General features: G+C 53.8%; 4 non-coding genes across 4 annotated transcripts; all 4 read right to left on the bottom strand.

Annotated features, from left to right (window-relative positions):
- Positions 1-1,997: 1,997 nt before the first annotated feature.
- LOC138558727 (5S ribosomal RNA) lies at positions 1,998-2,116 on the bottom strand. The gene has a single exon (XR_011298847.1). It is a non-coding gene; the product is annotated as a 5S ribosomal RNA (ribosomal RNA).
- A 4,424-nt stretch (positions 2,117-6,540) lies between these two features.
- On the bottom strand, positions 6,541-6,659 carry LOC138558726 (5S ribosomal RNA). Its single transcript, XR_011298846.1, has one exon. It is a non-coding gene; the product is annotated as a 5S ribosomal RNA (ribosomal RNA).
- Positions 6,660-11,078: 4,419 nt separating this feature from the next.
- Positions 11,079-11,197, bottom strand: LOC138558724 (5S ribosomal RNA). Its single transcript, XR_011298844.1, has one exon. It is a non-coding gene; the product is annotated as a 5S ribosomal RNA (ribosomal RNA).
- A 4,424-nt stretch (positions 11,198-15,621) lies between these two features.
- Positions 15,622-15,740, bottom strand: LOC138558986 (5S ribosomal RNA). The gene has a single exon (XR_011299104.1). It is a non-coding gene; the product is annotated as a 5S ribosomal RNA (ribosomal RNA).
- Between the last annotated feature and the right edge of the window lie 2,809 nt (positions 15,741-18,549).

The raw sequence follows: 18,549 nt of genomic DNA, 5'->3' as shown, positions 1-18,549 counted from the left end.
GCATCAGCAGAAGGCTGACTCTCTACCCCACTGCTGCCCCAAGTTGGTTTGGCAAAAGTTTGCAAAGAAGATGCCTGTAAATTTAACTCACGCCACACTAGCACTCACCCAGGCGTCAGTTCCTTACAAAAATAGAAAGCACCTCTAAAAAAAGAAGAAATAAACACACACACAATTTTCCTGCTGCGGTCTCCTCGACTCTTTGGAAGGCAGAGGGCGATGTTGGTTGAGGCCTTACCTTCTCAGGCTGGCGGCCTACAAGTCCAGGAAAGAAGCAGGCCCAGTAACAGCAACTGAGGCCCCCAGCCCAGCCACGCCTAGGCAGGCATCAGCGGAAGGCTGACTCTCTACCCCAGTGCTGCCCCAAGTTGGTTTGGCAAAAGTTTGCAAAGAAGCTGCCCGTAAATTTACCTCAAGCCACACTAGCACTCACCCAGGCGTCGGTTCCTTACAAAAATAGAAAGCATCTCTAAAAAAAGAAGAAATACACACACACAATTTTCCTGCTGGGGACACCTCGACTCTTTGGAAGGCAGAGGGCGATGTTGGTTGAGGCCCTTACCTTCTCGGGCTGGTGGCCTACAAGTCCAGGAAAGAAGCAGGCCCAGTAACAGCAGCTGAGGCCCCCAGACCAGCCCAGCCCAGGCAGGCATCAGCAGAAGGCTGACTCTCTACCCCACTGCTGCTCCAAGTTGGTTTGGCAAAAGTTTGCAAAGAAGATGCCTGTAAATTTAGCTCACGCCACACTAGCACTCACCCAGGCGTCGTTTCCTTACAAAAATAGAAAGCATCTCTAAAAAAGAAGAAATAAACACACACACAATTTTCCTGCTGGGGACTCCTCGACTCTTTGGAAGGCAGAGGGCGATGTTGGTTGAGGCCCTTACTTTCTCCGGCTGGTGGCCTACAAGTCCAGGAAAGAAGCAGGCCCAGTAACAGCAGCTGAGGCCCCCAACCCAGCCACGCCTAGGCAGGCATCAGCAGAAGGCTGACTCTCTACCCCACTGCTGCCCCAAGTTGGTTTGGCAAAAGTTTGCAAAGAAGCTGCCCGTGAATTTACCTCAAGCCACACTAGCACTCACCCAGGCGTCAGTTCCTTACAAAAATAGAAAGAATCTCTAAAAAAGAAGAAATAAACACACACACAATTTTCCTGCTTCTATCCCCTCGACTCCTTGGAAGGCGGAGGGCAACCTTCGCCGCTGGTGGCCTTCACATGCAGGAAAGAAGCACACCCAGGAACAGCAGCTGAGGCTCCCAGCCCAGGCAGGCTTCAGCTGAAGGCCGACTTGGGAAGCACTGAGGCCAGACCCTGGGCTCCTGGGTCCCTCGGTTGAAGGCTCGAGGCCAGACCCCTTGGCTCCTGTGTCCCTTGGCTGAAGGCTCGACCAGTGCTCGACCAGGCTCGATCAGGCGAGATATTAGGTAGCATGGGGCCCAGCTGGGACTTCTAGGAAGCTTAGGGTGACGGCCGCTTCTGCCCCATCATCCAGAGGCCTGGCTATGGAGAGGCATGATGTGGCCTCCCTCCCTTCCTGCCTCTTGTAGGCACTTCTCCCCCGTGAGCACTTCCCGCTCCAGGTGTCCCCTTGTCTCCCAGGGTGCACTCTTCCTCTAGAGCCCACATATGCAGATGAGGCCCATCCACTTGCCTCCCCTAGCTGTAGGGGGCCTTGCGCGTCCACTGGAGAGAAAACGGGGAGACGCTGGAGGTGCTTTGCCAGGGACACGAGTGGCCCTTTCTGGCTGCATCCACCCACCCGAGGCGGCAAGCTGCTGCCCTGGCTTCAGTCTCCTGCTGCTGCTGCTGCTGCTCCAAGTTAGTTTGGCGACAACGTGTCCGCCTCTGACGGGGCTCTGCATTGGAGCGAGGGCTGCTGTCTGCCCCTGTGCCTTTTTCACGCGCCGTGTTTGTTAAAATTAAAAGCGGAATGGAGGAAAAATGTAGTTCAAGACGGAGAAGACGAACGCCGCCTATCGGGCACAGAGTAGCAAAATGCCTACAGCACCTGGTATTCCCAGGCGGTCTCCCATCCAAGTACTAACCAGGCCCGACCCTGCTTAGCTTCCGAGATCGGACGAGATCGGGCGCATTCAGGGTGGTATGGCCGTAGGCGAAGAGTGCGCCGATTCCGAGCCTCTTGTGCTGTGTCGGCTCCTCCGACGTCCACTGCCCTCTTGCAAGGCTGAACGCTGTCCTCTGCAGTGTGCTTCTGCCCTTCTTTTTGCCTCAAGCTCAGGAGCCACAGCTGCCAGCTTGGAAAAGCAACGAGCAGCTCCATGCACCCACTTTTGAAATACCCACTTGCCTACTCATGTTTGCAAAGAAAGTGTCTGTAAATTCAGGCCAAGCCACACTTGCACTCACTCACCCAAGCATCCGTTCCTTACAAAACTTTAAAAAAAAACTCGGAAAGAAAGATGGAAATAAACACACACACAATTTTCCTGCTGGGGGCTCCTCGACGCTTTGGAAGGCAGAGGGTGATGTTGGTTGAGGCCCTTACCATATCGGGCTGGTGACCTACAAGTCCAGGAAAGAAGCAGGCCCAGTAACAGCAGCTGAGGCCCCCAGCCCAGCCCAGCCCAGGCAGGCATCAGCTTAAGGCTGACTCTCTACCCCACTGCTGCCCCAAGTTGGTTTGGCAAAAGTTTGCAAAGAAGCTGCCCGTGAATTTACCTCAAGCCACACTAGCACTCACCCAGGCGTCAGTTCCTTACAAAAATAGAAAGCACCTCTAAAAAAAGAAGAAATAAACACACACACAATTTTCCTGCTGCGGTCTCCTCGACTCTTTGGAAGGCAGAGGGCGATGTTGGTTGAGGCCTTACCTTCTCAGGCTGGCGGCCTACAAGTCCAGGAAAGAAGCAGGCCCAGTAACAGCAACTGAGGCCCCCAGCCCAGCCACGCCTAGGCAGGCATCAGCGGAAGGCTGACTCTCTACCCCAGTGCTGCCCCAAGTTGTTTTGGCAAAAGTTTGCAAAGAAGCTGCCCGTAAATTTACCTCAAGCCACACTAGCACTCACCCAGGCGTCGGTTCCTTACAAAAATAGAAAGCATCTCTAAAAAAGAAGAAATAAACACACACACAATTTTCCTGCTGGGGACTCCTCGACTCTTTGGAAGGCAGAGGGCGATGTTGGTTGAGGCCCTTACTTTCTCCGGCTGGTGGCCTACAAGTCCAGGAAAGAAGCAGGCCCAGTAACAGCAGCTGAGGCCCCCAGCCCAGCCACGCCTAGGCAGGCATCAGCAGAAGGCTGACTCTCTACCCCACTGCTGCCCCAAGTTGGTTTGGCAAAAGTTTGCAAAGAAGATGCCTGTAAATTTAACTCACGCCACACTAGCACTCACCCAGGCGTCAGTTCCTTACAAAAATAGAAAGCACCTCTAAAAAAAGAAGAAATAAACACACACACAATTTTCCTGCTGCGGTCTCCTCGACTCTTTGGAAGGCAGAGGGCGATGTTGGTTGAGGCCTTACCTTCTCAGGCTGGCGGCCTACAAGTCCAGGAAAGAAGCAGGCCCAGTAACAGCAACTGAGGCCCCCAGCCCAGCCACGCCTAGGCAGGCATCAGCGGAAGGCTGACTCTCTACCCCAGTGCTGCCCCAAGTTGGTTTGGCAAAAGTTTGCAAAGAAGCTGCCCGTAAATTTACCTCAAGCCACACTAGCACTCACCCAGGCGTCGGTTCCTTACAAAAATAGAAAGCATCTCTAAAAAAAGAAGAAATACACACACATAATTTTCCTGCTGGGGGCTCCTCGACGCTTTGGAAGGCAGAGGGTGATGTTGGTTGAGGCCCTTACCATATCGGGCTGGTGACCTACAAGTCCAGGAAAGAAGCAGGCCCAGTAACAGCAGCTGAGGCCCCCAGCCCAGCCCAGCCCAGGCAGGCATCAGCTTAAGGCTGACTCTCTACCCCACTGCTGCCCCAAGTTGGTTTGGCAAAAGTTTGCAAAGAAGCTGCCCGTGAATTTACCTCAAGCCACACTAGCACTCACCCAGGCGTCAGTTCCTTACAAAAATAGAAAGCACCTCTAAAAAAAGAAGAAATAAACACACACACAATTTTCCTGCTGCGGTCTCCTCGACTCTTTGGAAGGCAGAGGGCGATGTTGGTTGAGGCCTTACCTTCTCAGGCTGGCGGCCTACAAGTCCAGGAAAGAAGCAGGCCCAGTAACAGCAACTGAGGCCCCCAGCCCAGCCACGCCTAGGCAGGCATCAGCGGAAGGCTGACTCTCTACCCCAGTGCTGCCCCAAGTTGTTTTGGCAAAAGTTTGCAAAGAAGCTGCCCGTAAATTTACCTCAAGCCACACTAGCACTCACCCAGGCGTCGGTTCCTTACAAAAATAGAAAGCATCTCTAAAAAAGAAGAAATAAACACACACACAATTTTCCTGCTGGGGACTCCTCGACTCTTTGGAAGGCAGAGGGCGATGTTGGTTGAGGCCCTTACTTTCTCCGGCTGGTGGCCTACAAGTCCAGGAAAGAAGCAGGCCCAGTAACAGCAGCTGAGGCCCCCAGCCCAGCCACGCCTAGGCAGGCATCAGCAGAAGGCTGACTCTCTACCCCACTGCTGCCCCAAGTTGGTTTGGCAAAAGTTTGCAAAGAAGATGCCTGTAAATTTAACTCACGCCACACTAGCACTCACCCAGGCGTCAGTTCCTTACAAAAATAGAAAGCACCTCTAAAAAAAGAAGAAATAAACACACACACAATTTTCCTGCTGCGGTCTCCTCGACTCTTTGGAAGGCAGAGGGCGATGTTGGTTGAGGCCTTACCTTCTCAGGCTGGCGGCCTACAAGTCCAGGAAAGAAGCAGGCCCAGTAACAGCAACTGAGGCCCCCAGCCCAGCCACGCCTAGGCAGGCATCAGCGGAAGGCTGACTCTCTACCCCAGTGCTGCCCCAAGTTGGTTTGGCAAAAGTTTGCAAAGAAGCTGCCCGTAAATTTACCTCAAGCCACACTAGCACTCACCCAGGCGTCGGTTCCTTACAAAAATAGAAAGCATCTCTAAAAAAAGAAGAAATACACACACACAATTTTCCTGCTGGGGACACCTCGACTCTTTGGAAGGCAGAGGGCGATGTTGGTTGAGGCCCTTACCTTCTCGGGCTGGTGGCCTACAAGTCCAGGAAAGAAGCAGGCCCAGTAACAGCAGCTGAGGCCCCCAGACCAGCCCAGCCCAGGCAGGCATCAGCAGAAGGCTGACTCTCTACCCCACTGCTGCTCCAAGTTGGTTTGGCAAAAGTTTGCAAAGAAGATGCCTGTAAATTTAGCTCACGCCACACTAGCACTCACCCAGGCGTCGTTTCCTTACAAAAATAGAAAGCATCTCTAAAAAAGAAGAAATAAACACACACACAATTTTCCTGCTGGGGACTCCTCGACTCTTTGGAAGGCAGAGGGCGATGTTGGTTGAGGCCCTTACTTTCTCCGGCTGGTGGCCTACAAGTCCAGGAAAGAAGCAGGCCCAGTAACAGCAGCTGAGGCCCCCAGCCCAGCCACGCCTAGGCAGGCATCAGCAGAAGGCTGACTCTCTACCCCACTGCTGCCCCAAGTTGGTTTGGCAAAAGTTTGCAAAGAAGCTGCCCGTGAATTTACCTCAAGCCACACTAGCACTCACCCAGGCGTCAGTTCCTTACAAAAATAGAAAGAATCTCTAAAAAAGAAGAAATAAACACACACACAATTTTCCTGCTTCTATCCCCTCGACTCCTTGGAAGGCGGAGGGCAACCTTCGCCGCTGGTGGCCTTCACATGCAGGAAAGAAGCACACCCAGGAACAGCAGCTGAGGCTCCCAGCCCAGGCAGGCTTCAGCTGAAGGCCGACTTGGGAAGCACTGAGGCCAGACCCTGGGCTCCTGGGTCCCTCGGTTGAAGGCTCGAGGCCAGACCCCTTGGCTCCTGTGTCCCTTGGCTGAAGGCTCGACCAGTGCTCGACCAGGCTCGATCAGGCGAGATATTAGGTAGCATGGGGCCCAGCTGGGACTTCTAGGAAGCTTAGGGTGACGGCCGCTTCTGCCCCATCATCCAGAGGCCTGGCTATGGAGAGGCATGATGTGGCCTCCCTCCCTTCCTGCCTCTTGTAGGCACTTCTCCCCCGTGAGCACTTCCCGCTCCAGGTGTCCCCTTGTCTCCCAGGGTGCACTCTTCCTCTAGAGCCCACATATGCAGATGAGGCCCATCCACTTGCCTCCCCTAGCTGTAGGGGGCCTTGCGCGTCCACTGGAGAGAAAACGGGGAGACGCTGGAGGTGCTTTGCCAGGGACACGAGTGGCCCTTTCTGGCTGCATCCACCCACCCGAGGCGGCAAGCTGCTGCCCTGGCTTCAGTCTCCTGCTGCTGCTGCTGCTGCTCCAAGTTAGTTTGGCGACAACGTGTCCGCCTCTGACGGGGCTCTGCATTGGAGCGAGGGCTGCTGTCTGCCCCTGTGCCTTTTTCACGCGCCGTGTTTGTTAAAATTAAAAGCGGAATGGAGGAAAAATGTAGTTCAAGACGGAGAAGACGAACGCCGCCTATCGGGCACAGAGTAGCAAAATGCCTACAGCACCTGGTATTCCCAGGCGGTCTCCCATCCAAGTACTAACCAGGCCCGACCCTGCTTAGCTTCCGAGATCGGACGAGATCGGGCGCATTCAGGGTGGTATGGCCGTAGGCGAAGAGTGCGCCGATTCCGAGCCTCTTGTGCTGTGTCGGCTCCTCCGACGTCCACTGCCCTCTTGCAAGGCTGAACGCTGTCCTCTGCAGTGTGCTTCTGCCCTTCTTTTTGCCTCAAGCTCAGGAGCCACAGCTGCCAGCTTGGAAAAGCAACGAGCAGCTCCATGCACCCACTTTTGAAATACCCACTTGCCTACTCATGTTTGCAAAGAAAGTGTCTGTAAATTCAGGCCAAGCCACACTTGCACTCACTCACCCAAGCATCCGTTCCTTACAAAACTTTAAAAAAAAACTCGGAAAGAAAGATGGAAATAAACACACACACAATTTTCCTGCTGGGGGCTCCTCGACGCTTTGGAAGGCAGAGGGTGATGTTGGTTGAGGCCCTTACCATATCGGGCTGGTGACCTACAAGTCCAGGAAAGAAGCAGGCCCAGTAACAGCAGCTGAGGCCCCCAGCCCAGCCCAGCCCAGGCAGGCATCAGCTTAAGGCTGACTCTCTACCCCACTGCTGCCCCAAGTTGGTTTGGCAAAAGTTTGCAAAGAAGCTGCCCGTGAATTTACCTCAAGCCACACTAGCACTCACCCAGGCGTCAGTTCCTTACAAAAATAGAAAGCACCTCTAAAAAAAGAAGAAATAAACACACACACAATTTTCCTGCTGCGGTCTCCTCGACTCTTTGGAAGGCAGAGGGCGATGTTGGTTGAGGCCTTACCTTCTCAGGCTGGCGGCCTACAAGTCCAGGAAAGAAGCAGGCCCAGTAACAGCAACTGAGGCCCCCAGCCCAGCCACGCCTAGGCAGGCATCAGCGGAAGGCTGACTCTCTACCCCAGTGCTGCCCCAAGTTGTTTTGGCAAAAGTTTGCAAAGAAGCTGCCCGTAAATTTACCTCAAGCCACACTAGCACTCACCCAGGCGTCGGTTCCTTACAAAAATAGAAAGCATCTCTAAAAAAGAAGAAATAAACACACACACAATTTTCCTGCTGGGGACTCCTCGACTCTTTGGAAGGCAGAGGGCGATGTTGGTTGAGGCCCTTACTTTCTCCGGCTGGTGGCCTACAAGTCCAGGAAAGAAGCAGGCCCAGTAACAGCAGCTGAGGCCCCCAGCCCAGCCACGCCTAGGCAGGCATCAGCAGAAGGCTGACTCTCTACCCCACTGCTGCCCCAAGTTGGTTTGGCAAAAGTTTGCAAAGAAGATGCCTGTAAATTTAACTCACGCCACACTAGCACTCACCCAGGCGTCAGTTCCTTACAAAAATAGAAAGCACCTCTAAAAAAAGAAGAAATAAACACACACACAATTTTCCTGCTGCGGTCTCCTCGACTCTTTGGAAGGCAGAGGGCGATGTTGGTTGAGGCCTTACCTTCTCAGGCTGGCGGCCTACAAGTCCAGGAAAGAAGCAGGCCCAGTAACAGCAACTGAGGCCCCCAGCCCAGCCACGCCTAGGCAGGCATCAGCGGAAGGCTGACTCTCTACCCCAGTGCTGCCCCAAGTTGGTTTGGCAAAAGTTTGCAAAGAAGCTGCCCGTAAATTTACCTCAAGCCACACTAGCACTCACCCAGGCGTCGGTTCCTTACAAAAATAGAAAGCATCTCTAAAAAAAGAAGAAATACACACACACAATTTTCCTGCTGGGGGCTCCTCGACGCTTTGGAAGGCAGAGGGTGATGTTGGTTGAGGCCCTTACCATATCGGGCTGGTGACCTACAAGTCCAGGAAAGAAGCAGGCCCAGTAACAGCAGCTGAGGCCCCCAGCCCAGCCCAGCCCAGGCAGGCATCAGCTTAAGGCTGACTCTCTACCCCACTGCTGCCCCAAGTTGGTTTGGCAAAAGTTTGCAAAGAAGCTGCCCGTGAATTTACCTCAAGCCACACTAGCACTCACCCAGGCGTCAGTTCCTTACAAAAATAGAAAGCACCTCTAAAAAAAGAAGAAATAAACACACACACAATTTTCCTGCTGCGGTCTCCTCGACTCTTTGGAAGGCAGAGGGCGATGTTGGTTGAGGCCTTACCTTCTCAGGCTGGCGGCCTACAAGTCCAGGAAAGAAGCAGGCCCAGTAACAGCAACTGAGGCCCCCAGCCCAGCCACGCCTAGGCAGGCATCAGCGGAAGGCTGACTCTCTACCCCAGTGCTGCCCCAAGTTGTTTTGGCAAAAGTTTGCAAAGAAGCTGCCCGTAAATTTACCTCAAGCCACACTAGCACTCACCCAGGCGTCGGTTCCTTACAAAAATAGAAAGCATCTCTAAAAAAGAAGAAATAAACACACACACAATTTTCCTGCTGGGGACTCCTCGACTCTTTGGAAGGCAGAGGGCGATGTTGGTTGAGGCCCTTACTTTCTCCGGCTGGTGGCCTACAAGTCCAGGAAAGAAGCAGGCCCAGTAACAGCAGCTGAGGCCCCCAGCCCAGCCACGCCTAGGCAGGCATCAGCAGAAGGCTGACTCTCTACCCCACTGCTGCCCCAAGTTGGTTTGGCAAAAGTTTGCAAAGAAGATGCCTGTAAATTTAACTCACGCCACACTAGCACTCACCCAGGCGTCAGTTCCTTACAAAAATAGAAAGCACCTCTAAAAAAAGAAGAAATAAACACACACACAATTTTCCTGCTGCGGTCTCCTCGACTCTTTGGAAGGCAGAGGGCGATGTTGGTTGAGGCCTTACCTTCTCAGGCTGGCGGCCTACAAGTCCAGGAAAGAAGCAGGCCCAGTAACAGCAACTGAGGCCCCCAGCCCAGCCACGCCTAGGCAGGCATCAGCGGAAGGCTGACTCTCTACCCCAGTGCTGCCCCAAGTTGGTTTGGCAAAAGTTTGCAAAGAAGCTGCCCGTAAATTTACCTCAAGCCACACTAGCACTCACCCAGGCGTCGGTTCCTTACAAAAATAGAAAGCATCTCTAAAAAAAGAAGAAATACACACACACAATTTTACTGCTGGGGACACCTCGACTCTTTGGAAGGCAGAGGGCGATGTTGGTTGAGGCCCTTACCTTCTCGGGCTGGTGGCCTACAAGTCCAGGAAAGAAGCAGGCCCAGTAACAGCAGCTGAGGCCCCCAGCCCAGCCCAGGCAGGCATCAGCAGAAGGCTGACTCTCTACCCCACTGCTGCTCCAAGTTGGTTTGGCAAAAGTTTGCAAAGAAGATGCCTGTAAATTTAGCTCACGCCACACTAGCACTCACCCAGGCGTCGTTTCCTTACAAAAATAGAAAGCATCTCTAAAAAAGAAGAAATAAACACACACACAATTTTCCTGCTGGGGACTCCTCGACTCTTTGGAAGGCAGAGGGCGATGTTGGTTGAGGCCCTTACTTTCTCCGGCTGGTGGCCTACAAGTCCAGGAAAGAAGCAGGCCCAGTAACAGCAGCTGAGGCCCCCAGCCCAGCCACGCCTAGGCAGGCATCAGCAGAAGGCTGACTCTCTACCCCACTGCTGCCCCAAGTTGGTTTGGCAAAAGTTTGCAAAGAAGCTGCCCGTGAATTTACCTCAAGCCACACTAGCACTCACCCAGGCGTCAGTTCCTTACAAAAATAGAAAGAATCTCTAAAAAAGAAGAAATAAACACACACACAATTTTCCTGCTTCTATCCCCTCGACTCCTTGGAAGGCGGAGGGCAACCTTCGCCGCTGGTGGCCTTCACATGCAGGAAAGAAGCACACCCAGGAACAGCAGCTGAGGCTCCCAGCCCAGGCAGGCTTCAGCTGAAGGCCGACTTGGGAAGCACTGAGGCCAGACCCTGGGCTCCTGGGTCCCTCGGTTGAAGGCTCGAGGCCAGACCCCTTGGCTCCTGTGTCCCTTGGCTGAAGGCTCGACCAGTGCTCGACCAGGCTCGATCAGGCGAGATATTAGGTAGCATGGGGCCCAGCTGGGACTTCTAGGAAGCTTAGGGTGACGGCCGCTTCTGCCCCATCATCCAGAGGCCTGGCTATGGAGAGGCATGATGTGGCCTCCCTCCCTTCCTGCCTCTTGTAGGCACTTCTCCCCCGTGAGCACTTCCCGCTCCAGGTGTCCCCTTGTCTCCCAGGGTGCACTCTTCCTCTAGAGCCCACATATGCAGATGAGGCCCATCCACTTGCCTCCCCTAGCTGTAGGGGGCCTTGCGCGTCCACTGGAGAGAAAACGGGGAGACGCTGGAGGTGCTTTGCCAGGGACACGAGTGGCCCTTTCTGGCTGCATCCACCCACCCGAGGCGGCAAGCTGCTGCCCTGGCTTCAGTCTCCTGCTGCTGCTGCTGCTGCTCCAAGTTAGTTTGGCGACAACGTGTCCGCCTCTGACGGGGCTCTGCATTGGAGCGAGGGCTGCTGTCTGCCCCTGTGCCTTTTTCACGCGCCGTGTTTGTTAAAATTAAAAGCGGAATGGAGGAAAAATGTAGTTCAAGACGGAGAAGACGAACGCCGCCTATCGGGCACAGAGTAGCAAAATGCCTACAGCACCTGGTATTCCCAGGCGGTCTCCCATCCAAGTACTAACCAGGCCCGACCCTGCTTAGCTTCCGAGATCGGACGAGATCGGGCGCATTCAGGGTGGTATGGCCGTAGGCGAAGAGTGCGCCGATTCCGAGCCTCTTGTGCTGTGTCGGCTCCTCCGACGTCCACTGCCCTCTTGCAAGGCTGAACGCTGTCCTCTGCAGTGTGCTTCTGCCCTTCTTTTTGCCTCAAGCTCAGGAGCCACAGCTGCCAGCTTGGAAAAGCAACGAGCAGCTCCATGCACCCACTTTTGAAATACCCACTTGCCTACTCATGTTTGCAAAGAAAGTGTCTGTAAATTCAGGCCAAGCCACACTTGCACTCACTCACCCAAGCATCCGTTCCTTACAAAACTTTAAAAAAAAACTCGGAAAGAAAGATGGAAATAAACACACACACAATTTTCCTGCTGGGGGCTCCTCGACGCTTTGGAAGGCAGAGGGTGATGTTGGTTGAGGCCCTTACCATATCGGGCTGGTGACCTACAAGTCCAGGAAAGAAGCAGGCCCAGTAACAGCAGCTGAGGCCCCCAGCCCAGCCCAGCCCAGGCAGGCATCAGCTTAAGGCTGACTCTCTACCCCACTGCTGCCCCAAGTTGGTTTGGCAAAAGTTTGCAAAGAAGCTGCCCGTGAATTTACCTCAAGCCACACTAGCACTCACCCAGGCGTCAGTTCCTTACAAAAATAGAAAGCACCTCTAAAAAAAGAAGAAATAAACACACACACAATTTTCCTGCTGCGGTCTCCTCGACTCTTTGGAAGGCAGAGGGCGATGTTGGTTGAGGCCTTACCTTCTCAGGCTGGCGGCCTACAAGTCCAGGAAAGAAGCAGGCCCAGTAACAGCAACTGAGGCCCCCAGCCCAGCCACGCCTAGGCAGGCATCAGCGGAAGGCTGACTCTCTACCCCAGTGCTGCCCCAAGTTGTTTTGGCAAAAGTTTGCAAAGAAGCTGCCCGTAAATTTACCTCAAGCCACACTAGCACTCACCCAGGCGTCGGTTCCTTACAAAAATAGAAAGCATCTCTAAAAAAGAAGAAATAAACACACACACAATTTTCCTGCTGGGGACTCCTCGACTCTTTGGAAGGCAGAGGGCGATGTTGGTTGAGGCCCTTACTTTCTCCGGCTGGTGGCCTACAAGTCCAGGAAAGAAGCAGGCCCAGTAACAGCAGCTGAGGCCCCCAGCCCAGCCACGCCTAGGCAGGCATCAGCAGAAGGCTGACTCTCTACCCCACTGCTGCCCCAAGTTGGTTTGGCAAAAGTTTGCAAAGAAGATGCCTGTAAATTTAACTCACGCCACACTAGCACTCACCCAGGCGTCAGTTCCTTACAAAAATAGAAAGCACCTCTAAAAAAAGAAGAAATAAACACACACACAATTTTCCTGCTGCGGTCTCCTCGACTCTTTGGAAGGCAGAGGGCGATGTTGGTTGAGGCCTTACCTTCTCAGGCTGGCGGCCTACAAGTCCAGGAAAGAAGCAGGCCCAGTAACAGCAACTGAGGCCCCCAGCCCAGCCACGCCTAGGCAGGCATCAGCGGAAGGCTGACTCTCTACCCCAGTGCTGCCCCAAGTTGGTTTGGCAAAAGTTTGCAAAGAAGCTGCCCGTAAATTTACCTCAAGCCACACTAGCACTCACCCAGGCGTCGGTTCCTTACAAAAATAGAAAGCATCTCTAAAAAAAGAAGAAATACACACACACAATTTTCCTGCTGGGGGCTCCTCGACGCTTTGGAAGGCAGAGGGTGATGTTGGTTGAGGCCCTTACCATATCGGGCTGGTGACCTACAAGTCCAGGAAAGAAGCAGGCCCAGTAACAGCAGCTGAGGCCCCCAGCCCAGCCCAGCCCAGGCAGGCATCAGCTTAAGGCTGACTCTCTACCCCACTGCTGCCCCAAGTTGGTTTGGCAAAAGTTTGCAAAGAAGCTGCCCGTGAATTTACCTCAAGCCACACTAGCACTCACCCAGGCATCAGTTCCTTACAAAAATAGAAAGCACCTCTAAAAAAAGAAGAAATAAACACACACACAATTTTCCTGCTGCGGTCTCCTCGACTCTTTGGAAGGCAGAGGGCGATGTTGGTTGAGGCCTTACCTTCTCAGGCTGGCGGCCTACAAGTCCAGGAAAGAAGCAGGCCCAGTAACAGCAACTGAGGCCCCCAGCCCAGCCACGCCTAGGCAGGCATCAGCGGAAGGCTGACTCTCTACCCCAGTGCTGCCCCAAGTTGTTTTGGCAAAAGTTTGCAAAGAAGCTGCCCGTAAATTTACCTCAAGCCACACTAGCACTCACCCAGGCGTCGGTTCCTTACAAAAATAGAAAGCATCTCTAAAAAAGAAGAAATAAACACACACACAATTTTCCTGCTGGGGACTCCTCGACTCTTTGGAAGGCAGAGGGCGATGTTGGTTGAGGCCCTTACTTTCTCCGGCTGGTGGCCTACAAGTCCAGGAAAGAAGCAGGCCCAGTAACAGCAGCTGAGGCCCCCAGCCCAGCCACGCCTAGGCAGGCATCAGCAGAAGGCTGACTCTCTACCCCACTGCTGCCCCAAGTTGGTTTGGCAAAAGTTTGCAAAGAAGATGCCTGTAAATTTAACTCACGCCACACTAGCACTCACCCAGGCGTCAGTTCCTTACAAAAATAGAAAGCACCTCTAAAAAAAGAAGAAATAAACACACACACAATTTTCCTGCTGCGGTCTCCTCGACTCTTTGGAAGGCAGAGGGCGATGTTGGTTGAGGCCTTACCTTCTCAGGCTGGCGGCCTACAAGTCCAGGAAAGAAGCAGGCCCAGTAACAGCAACTGAGGCCCCCAGCCCAGCCACGCCTAGGCAGGCATCAGCGGAAGGCTGACTCTCTACCCCAGTGCTGCCCCAAGTTGGTTTGGCAAAAGTTTGCAAAGAAGCTGCCCGTAAATTTACCTCAAGCCACACTAGCACTCACCCAGGCGTCGGTTCCTTACAAAAATAGAAAGCATCTCTAAAAAAAGAAGAAATACACACACACAATTTTCCTGCTGGGGACACCTCGACTCTTTGGAAGGCAGAGGGCGATGTTGGTTGAGGCCCTTACCTTCTCGGGCTGGTGGCCTACAAGTCCAGGAAAGAAGCAGGCCCAGTAACAGCAGCTGAGGCCCCCAGACCAGCCCAGCCCAGGCAGGCATCAGCAGAAGGCTGACTCTCTACCCCACTGCTGCTCCAAGTTGGTTTGGCAAAAGTTTGCAAAGAAGATGCCTGTAAATTTAGCTCACGCCACACTAGCACTCACCCAGGCGTTGTTTCCTTACAAAAATAGAAAGCATCTCTAAAAAAGAAGAAATAAACACACACACAATTTTCCTGCTGGGGACTCCTCGACTCTTTGGAAGGCAGAGGGCGATGTTGGTTGAGGCCCTTACTTTCTCCGGCTGGTGGCCTACAAGTCCAGGAAAGAAGCAGGCCCAGTAACAGCAGCTGAGGCCCCCAGCCCAGCCACGCCTAGGCAGGCATCAGCAGAAGGCTGACTCTCTACCCCACTGCTGCCCCAAGTTGGTTTGGCAAAAGTTTGCAAAGAAGCTGCCCGTGAATTTACCTCAAGCCACACTAGCACTCACCCAGGCGTCAGTTCCTTACAAAAATAGAAAGAATCTCTAAAAAAGAAGAAATAAACACACACACAATTTTCCTGCTTCTATCCCCTCGACTCCTTGGAAGGCGGAGGGCAACCTTCGCCGCTGGTGGCCTTCACATGCAGGAAAGAAGCACACCCAGGAACAGCAGCTGAGGCTCCCAGCCCAGGCAGGCTTCAGCTGAAGGCCGACTTGGGAAGCACTGAGGCCAGACCCTGGGCTCCTGGGTCCCTCGGTTGAAGGCTCGAGGCCAGACCCCTTGGCTCCTGTGTCCCTTGGCTGAAGGCTCGACCAGTGCTCGACCAGGCTCGATCAGGCGAGATATTAGGTAGCATGGGGCCCAGCTGGGACTTCTAGGAAGCTTAGGGTGACGGCCGCTTCTGCCCCATCATCCAGAGGCCTGGCTATGGAGAGGCATGATGTGGCCTCCCTCCCTTCCTGCCTCTTGTAGGCACTTCTCCCCCGTGAGCACTTCCCGCTCCAGGTGTCCCCTTGTCTCCCAGGGTGCACTCTTCCTCTAGAGCCCACATATGCAGATGAGGCCCATCCACTTGCCTCCCCTAGCTGTAGGGGGCCTTGCGCGTCCACTGGAGAGAAAACGGGGAGACGCTGGAGGTGCTTTGCCAGGGACACGAGTGGCCCTTTCTGGCTGCATCCACCCACCCGAGGCGGCAAGCTGCTGCCCTGGCTTCAGTCTCCTGCTGCTGCTGCTGCTGCTCCAAGTTAGTTTGGCGACAACGTGTCCGCCTCTGACGGGGCTCTGCATTGGAGCGAGGGCTGCTGTCTGCCCCTGTGCCTTTTTCACGCGCCGTGTTTGTTAAAATTAAAAGCGGAATGGAGGAAAAATGTAGTTCAAGACGGAGAAGACGAACGCCGCCTATCGGGCACAGAGTAGCAAAATGCCTACAGCACCTGGTATTCCCAGGCGGTCTCCCATCCAAGTACTAACCAGGCCCGACCCTGCTTAGCTTTCGAGATCGGACGAGATCGGGCGCATTCAGGGTGGTATGGCCGTAGGCGAAGAGTGCGCCGATTCCGAGCCTCTTGTGCTGTGTCGGCTCCTCCGACGTCCACTGCCCTCTTGCAAGGCTGAACGCTGTCCTCTGCAGTGTGCTTCTGCCCTTCTTTTTGCCTCAAGCTCAGGAGCCACAGCTGCCAGCTTGGAAAAGCAACGAGCAGCTCCATGCACCCACTTTTGAAATACCCACTTGCCTACTCATGTTTGCAAAGAAAGTGTCTGTAAATTCAGGCCAAGCCACACTTGCACTCACTCACCCAAGCATCCGTTCCTTACAAAACTTTAAAAAAAAACTCGGAAAGAAAGATGGAAATAAACACACACACAATTTTCCTGCTGGGGGCTCCTCGACGCTTTGGAAGGCAGAGGGTGATGTTGGTTGAGGCCCTTACCATATCGGGCTGGTGACCTACAAGTCCAGGAAAGAAGCAGGCCCAGTAACAGCAGCTGAGGCCCCCAGCCCAGCCCAGCCCAGGCAGGCATCAGCTTAAGGCTGACTCTCTACCCCACTGCTGCCCCAAGTTGGTTTGGCAAAAGTTTGCAAAGAAGCTGCCCGTGAATTTACCTCAAGCCACACTAGCACTCACCCAGGCGTCAGTTCCTTACAAAAATAGAAAGCACCTCTAAAAAAAGAAGAAATAAACACACACACAATTTTCCTGCTGCGGTCTCCTCGACTCTTTGGAAGGCAGAGGGCGATGTTGGTTGAGGCCTTACCTTCTCAGGCTGGCGGCCTACAAGTCCAGGAAAGAAGCAGGCCCAGTAACAGCAACTGAGGCCCCCAGCCCAGCCACGCCTAGGCAGGCATCAGCGGAAGGCTGACTCTCTACCCCAGTGCTGCCCCAAGTTGTTTTGGCAAAAGTTTGCAAAGAAGCTGCCCGTAAATTTACCTCAAGCCACACTAGCACTCACCCAGGCGTCGGTTCCTTACAAAAATAGAAAGCATCTCTAAAAAAGAAGAAATAAACACACACACAATTTTCCTGCTGGGGACTCCTCGACTCTTTGGAAGGCAGAGGGCGATGTTGGTTGAGGCCCTTACTTTCTCCGGCTGGTGGCCTACAAGTCCAGGAAAGAAGCAGGCCCAGTAACAGCAGCTGAGGCCCCCAGCCCAGCCACGCCTAGGCAGGCATCAGCAGAAGGCTGACTCTCTACCCCACTGCTGCCCCAAGTTGGTTTGGCAAAAGTTTGCAAAGAAGATGCCTGTAAATTTAACTCACGCCACACTAGCACTCACCCAGGCGTCAGTTCCTTACAAAAATAGAAAGCACCTCTAAAAAAAGAAGAAATAAACACACACACAATTTTCCTGCTGCGGTCTCCTCGACTCTTTGGAAGGCAGAGGGCGATGTTGGTTGAGGCCTTACCTTCTCAGGCTGGCGGCCTACAAGTCCAGGAAAGAAGCAGGCCCAGTAACAGCAACTGAGGCCCCCAGCCCAGCCACGCCTAGGCAGGCATCAGCGGAAGGCTGACTCTCTACCCCAGTGCTGCCCCAAGTTGGTTTGGCAAAAGTTTGCAAAGAAGCTGCCCGTAAATTTACCTCAAGCCACACTAGCACTCACCCAGGCGTCGGTTCCTTACAAAAATAGAAAGCATCTCTAAAAAAAGAAGAAATACACACACACAATTTTCCTGCTGGGGACACCTCGACTCTTTGGAAGGCAGAGGGCGATGTTGGTTGAGGCCCTTACCTTCTCGGGCTGGTGGCCTACAAGTCCAGGAAAGAAGCAGGCCCAGTAACAGCAGCTGAGGCCCCCAGACCAGCCCAGCCCAGGCAGGCATCAGCAGAAGGCTGACTCTCTACCCCACTGCTGCTCCAAGTTGGTTTGGCAAAAGTTTGCAAAGAAGATGCCTGTAAATTTAGCTCACGCCACACTAGCACTCACCCAGGCGTCGTTTCCTTACAAAAATAGAAAGCATCTCTAAAAAAGAAGAAATAAACACACACACAATTTTCCTGCTGGGGACTCCTCGACTCTTTGGAAGGCAGAGGGCGATGTTGGTTGAGGCCCTTACTTTCTCCGGCTGGTGGCCTACAAGTCCAGGAAAGAAGCAGGCCCAGTAACAGCAGCTGAGGCCCCCAGCCCAGCCACGCCTAGGCAGGCATCAGCAGAAGGCTGACTCTCTACCCCACTGCTGCCCCAAGTTGGTTTGGCAAAAGTTTGCAAAGAAGCTGCCCGTGAATTTACCTCAAGCCACACTAGCACTCACCCAGGCGTCAGTTCCTTACAAAAATAGAAAGAATCTCTAAAAAAGAAGAAATAAACACACACACAATTTTCCTGCTTCTATCCCCTCGACTCCTTGGAAGGCGGAGGGCAACCTTCGCCGCTGGTGGCCTTCACATGCAGGAAAGAAGCACACCCAGGAACAGCAGCTGAGGCTCCCAGCCCAGGCAGGCTTCAGCTGAAGGCCGACTTGGGAAGCACTGAGGCCAGACCCTGGGCTCCTGGGTCCCTCGGTTGAAGGCTCGAGGCCAGACCCCTTGGCTCCTGTGTCCCTTGGCTGAAGGCTCGACCAGTGCTCGACCAGGCTCGATCAGGCGAGATATTAGGTAGCATGGGGCCCAGCTGGGACTTCTAGGAAGCTTAGGGTGACGGCCGCTTCTGCCCCATCATCCAGAGGCCTGGCTATGGAGAGGCATGATGTGGCCTCCCTCCCTTCCTGCCTCTTGTAGGCACTTCTCCCCCGTGAGCACTTCCCGCTCCAGGTGTCCCCTTGTCTCCCAGGGTGCACTCTTCCTCTAGAGCCCACATATGCAGATGAGGCCCATCCACTTGCCTCCCCTAGCTGTAGGGGGCCTTGCGCGT

Source organism: Ambystoma mexicanum, unplaced genomic scaffold (genome assembly GCF_040938575.1).
Source record: "Ambystoma mexicanum isolate Mex_15411 unplaced genomic scaffold, UKY_AmexF1_1 Mex_scaf34, whole genome shotgun sequence".
Lineage (NCBI taxonomy): Eukaryota > Metazoa > Chordata > Amphibia > Caudata > Ambystomatidae > Ambystoma > Ambystoma mexicanum.
The sequence above is the reverse complement of the archived record's forward strand: the minus strand, read 5'-3'. Positions and strand labels throughout refer to the sequence as shown.